Source organism: Helianthus annuus, chromosome 16 (assembly GCF_002127325.2).
Source record: "Helianthus annuus cultivar XRQ/B chromosome 16, HanXRQr2.0-SUNRISE, whole genome shotgun sequence".
Classification (NCBI taxonomy): domain Eukaryota; kingdom Viridiplantae; phylum Streptophyta; class Magnoliopsida; order Asterales; family Asteraceae; genus Helianthus; species Helianthus annuus.
In genome coordinates this window covers 167,485,653-167,490,939 of record NC_035448.2, presented here as the reverse complement: position 1 = coordinate 167,490,939, position 5,287 = coordinate 167,485,653, and the positions used below count along the sequence as shown (strand labels likewise).

Sequence of the window (5,287 nt, the reverse complement as noted above, 5' to 3'; positions counted from 1 at the left end):
CCTTGGTAGGCTCTGGTGATGGGGGAGAGTTCTTTTCTTGCAGATGTGTTGGCATTGTTCTTTCCGTTGGTGTAGGTACTTCTGCAGGCCCCACGGTGCGGTTTCGTAGTGTGATGAGGTGAACTTGCGCCTTTGGGTTTGTTTCGGTATTGCTAGGTAATGCGCCTTGCGGTCTCTCGGAAAAATTTTGTGCTAGTTGATTTATTTGTTTTTCTATGTTTTGAATGCTAGCTTGTTGATTCCTAAAATTAGATTCTAATTGTAGAAATCTCTCCGAGTTTTTCTTATCAGTGTCGGAGACGAGGCGAGATATAGTATCTTCGAGCCTTTCTCGTCCACCTTGTTGTTGAGTGAAATTTTGTGACTCATTTCTTGATTGCTGAAAGTTTGTTCGTTGGGTTTGTTGGTTACTACTATTGCCGGTTTCCCTCCAACCAAGGTTTGGGTGGTTTCGCCATCCTTGGTTGTAAGTTCCCGTTGGAGGACCCGACGGCCTAGGTCTATTATCAATGTAGTTTACCATTTCTTGCTGATCGTCCGTTTCTTTCATGCAACTCTAATTTTCATGTGACCCACCACACCCTTCACAAGCCATAACCGAGACTGTTTTTGTCATTTCTAATTTTTTTATTTTTGAAGAAAGGGCCTCGATTTGGGCTTGTAAAGAGGTGCTTTCGTCGACCTTATGGGCGCCCGGGGCGATAGACTTATTTCCCCAGGGAGTGTGCCATTGAAAATTGGTTTGAGCAATTTCCCCAATCTGATTATATATTTCGTGTGGGCGTCGATTACCTAAAAGTCCCCCGGAGCTAGAATCAAGTGTCTGCCTAGTGTGTGGCAACAATCCATTGTAGAAAGTGGATACTTGTTGCCATATTGCGAGGCCGTGATGGGGACACTTGCGTAATAGCTCCTTGAACCTTTCCCATGTTTCATATAAGGATTCCCCGTCCTCTTGTGAGTATGTATTAATTTCAGCCATTAATTTAGCAGTTTTAGAAGGAGGGAAATACTTATATAGAAACTTTTGGGCTAGTTCATCCCAGGTGTTTACCGATCCAGCTGGGAGGGTGTTGAGCCAAGCTTTCGCTCGGTCTTTTAGTGAGAATGGAAACATACGGAGGCGGATGGCGTCGTTTGATGCTCCATTGATCCGAAAGGTATCACATATTTCTAAGAAATTAGTTATATGTAGATGAGGATCCTCGTCCGCAAGCCCGTGGAAGGTTGCGGAGTTTTGGAGCATTTGTATCAAATGCGGTCGAAGTTCGAAGTTATTGGCTTCGACATTCGGAGCATTGATAGCGGCGCCTAGATTACCTACGGTGGGCCGTAGATAATCCATAAGGGTACGTTGGTCCGCCATTGGGGGTGGATCACCCGAAACCTTCTCTTGGTTTTTGGCTTTTAACCTTTTTCTGAGAAAGCGTTCGGGTTCTTCTAGCGGTTCCTTTATGTCTTTATTGGAACTGGAGCTCATACACTATGTGAAGATGGCGTCGGGTTCCAAGTCCTGCAATAAAAACAGAAAAGAATGTTGGTCAGAAGGTTCACCACGGCCCCGTGTTGAGCGAACACGGCCCCGTGGTCGGAATTACAGTGATTGTTTTTCAGATCCCAGTTACTGGAAGTTGGACACGGCCCTGTGTTGCACCGGCACGGCCCCGTGGTCAGCCTTCTGTAACTTGAAAAAACAAAAACTGCCAGTAACGTTGCTGAGCACGGCCCGTGTCCGACCAGGCACGGCCCCGTGCTGAGCTCTGCAGAAGCTGAAAATCTAAGAAAAATCCTAAAAAAATTAAAGAAAAATAAAAATATGATTAGGCCGTTGATTCCTAACTTTCTTAAAATCCTTGTGTCCCCGGCAACGGCGCCAAAAAACTTGATGTGTGTCGGTGTGTATATATTTTTGATGTATATTTAAGCCCCTTTTTACACTTTTAGCCAAGTTTTAAATTTATAAAACACGATATTCACTAACACTAAACACACATATGGGCAAGTGCACCCATCGTGGACGTAGTATAGTGTTGGTAAGATACCGAGGTCGTCCAAGGACACAAGAGCTTTTAATACCGGTTTATCCTCAACGTCTAATCAAATCAAAAAGTTAGAAAAATGTTTTGAACTAAGAAAAGTAAAAACTAACTAAATGCTGAAAAATAAAAATAAAATAAAAACAGATAGACAAGATGAATCACTTGGATCCGACACGTGTATTAGTATAACCTTTGATTATTTTCGCGCTTTTGCACTTGTTTAAGAGATTATCTTAGTTATTGTAGTAGGCCCCTCTTTTGAAAGCGACGTTACCCTCAACCCAGTAGTTTGAGTCAGCAAGGATACAATCCTAAGGGTCGGATTATTGAAAGATAATGAATTAAGTTATTAATGCAAATTATGGTAGGCCCCGCTTTTGGCGGTGACGTTACCCTCGGCTAAGTAGTCTGAGTCAGCAGGGATACAGTCCTAAATAGCCGGGTTATAGTATTAATAGTAGTTAACTTATGAGGGGGTCAAAGAATTTGGATCCCCGCCATCCAATACCTATGGGCATTGAAGGAGATCCTACTAAATTTGACCCAGGTCCCAAGCAGGACCTCTAAACGCTGAACAAGGGCAAGACCCTTACCAAACCGTTCCCTTAACCCCCGACCAGGTAGCCAACATACCTCCATATAGACCGTGGAGATATGAATGGTGAAAATCTTTTATTTTATATAGACAGTAAAATAATGCCAAGACACCACGGACAAACGATAAGGAAAGATCACCTTCAACATAAGTAACTAGTTATTAAAGTCATTAATACAAAACCAAATAAAAAGTGCAAAAGATTAAAAATAAAAAGTATTATACTAAACACTTGTCTTCACCAAGTGATGTAAGAGACTTAGGCAACCATGGCCTTGATTGTCAAGAACTCTTACGATCAATCTTGGATCCCGAGACGACTCACACACTCTACGATGGACAATGGATGATGGTGGTGGATGATGGTGTTATGGTGGTGGTGGGTGGTGGATGAAGTGTGAGAGAGGTGGTGTGCCAAGGGATGAGAGAGAATGAAGCCAAGCTCCTCTATTTATAGGCTGAACAGAAGGCTGGACACGGCCCCGTGTCCGCTGGACACGGCCCCGTGCCCGTCTGACATTCTCTCACTTCATTAATTGTAATTGCGAATTACAATTAATGCGCCTGCTGTACTTTCACCACGCCCCCGTGCTCGCTGGACACGGCCCCGTGGTGGGCAATGGAAGCTTCTACTAGTTTGTCTTTTCTGCTGCTTCCTGGGCACGCCCCCGTGTTCGCTAGACACGGGGCGTGTTCAGACTCTGTTTCTTCTCCTTTGCCTTGGGAGATGCCGTTGAGGGTCCGGGCAGTCCATTTTTGTTCCTTTTCTTGTATTTATGGTAGAATTAGATGTCTTTTTGCTTCTTTTGTGATTTTGAGCTCATTTCATCCTGAAAATACAAAAGGAAGACAAAAACACTCTTTTTTCCAACATTAGTACTTAAAAAGGGTTAGTTTTATGCCTTAATTGATGTGATTTATATGTTGCATTTTACACACATCACCTTCAACACCTGTTCAATCAGAAGGATTTGAACATGAGGCAGCGACGATGGATGGAAACCTTGAAGGATTATGATTGTGAAATAAGGTACCAACCAGGCAAGGCCAATGTAGTCGCAGATGCATTAAGCAGGAAGGAAAGAGTGAAGCCGATAAGGATCAATGCCAAGAGCATTGAAGTTAAGAGCAGTTTGAATGAAAGGTTGTTAGCTGCACAGAAGGAAGCTGTGTTGGAAGCTAACTATCCTGAGGAAAAACTAGGAGTAACTGAAAAACAGTTGTCCTACGATAAGAACGGAATGTTGAGATTGAACGGACGAATATGGGTTCCTGTATATGGAGGACTTCGAGATGTTATCCTCAAGGAAGCACACAGTTCCAAATATTCCGTCCATCCTGGAGCTGATAAGATGTACCAGGATTTGAAGGCGAATTATTGGTGGATAGGCTTGAAAAAGTCTATAGCTGCTTATGTAGCTAAATGCTTGACGTGTGCTAAAGTCAAAGCTGAACATCAGAAGCCGTCAGGTTTACTGCAACAGCCTGAAATTCCCACGTGGAAATGGGAAATGGTGATGATGGACTTCATCACCAAATTGCCTAAGACGCCGAAGGGAAACGATACCATATGGGTCATAGTTGATAAACTGACTAAGTCAGCACATTTCCTGCCCATTAAAGAAACCTTCAGCTCTGACATGCTAGCCCAACTGTACGTGGATAAGATTGTGGCTTTACATGGCGTACCAGTATCCATTATCTCAGATCGGGATACTAGATACACATCACATTTCTGGAAGAGTTTCCAACAGTCTCTGGGCACTCAATTAAATTTCAGTACGGCTTACCATCCTCAAACGGATGGGCAGAGTGAGCGTACTATCCAGACATTGGAAGACATGCTACGGGCATGTGTGATTGATCTAGGAGGAAGTTGGGACAGGAATTTACCATTGGTCGAGTTCTCCTACAATAATAGCTACCATACTAGCATTAAGACTGCGCCTTTTGAGGCACTATATGGTAGAAAGTGCCGAACGCCCATCTGCTGGGCAAAAGTAGGGGATACCCAATTATCAGGTCCTGACTTAGTCTTCGAGACAACAGACAAGATTGTTCAAATTCGTGACCGCCTGAAAGCTGCTCGAGACAGGCAGAAAAGCTATGCGGATGAAAGGCGAAAGCCTCTCAAGTTCGAGGTTGGTGATAAAGTTTTGCTCAAAGTATCGCCTTGGAAAGGGGTGATGCGATTTGGCAAGAAAGGTAAGTTAAGCCCAAGGTATATAGGACCATTCGAAATCATCGAATGTGTAGGATCAGTGGCTTATAAGTTGAACTTACCTGAAGAGCTCGATGGGATTCATAATGTATTTCACGTCTGCAATCTGAAGAAATGTCTAGCTGATGAGTCACTAGTCATACCACACACAGATGTGCATATAGACGAGAGCTTAAAATTTGTGGAAAAACCTGTGTCGATTGAGGATCGACAGGTAAAGAAGCTTCGGAGGAAGCTCGTGCATATTGTCAAGGTCAAATTGGAGGGCCGCAGAGGTCCTGATTCTACGTGGGAATTAGAATCCACAATGAAGGAAAAATACCCTCATTTGTTTCAGTAAATCTCGAGGTCGAGATTTCTTTTAAGGGGGTGAGGATGTAACACCTCGGAAATTCCTGTCCATTAGAATAAAGACACGTGTCATGAGAGACA

The 5,287-nt window shown here is 43.5% G+C and overlaps 1 non-coding gene across 1 annotated transcript; it reads left to right on the top strand.

The window, feature by feature from the left end:
* Nucleotides 1-881: 881 nt before the first annotated feature.
* On the top strand, nt 882-988 carry LOC118488604. The gene has a single exon (XR_004885148.1). It is a non-coding gene; the product is annotated as a small nucleolar RNA R71 (small nucleolar RNA).
* Nucleotides 989-5,287: the final 4,299 nt, after the last annotated feature.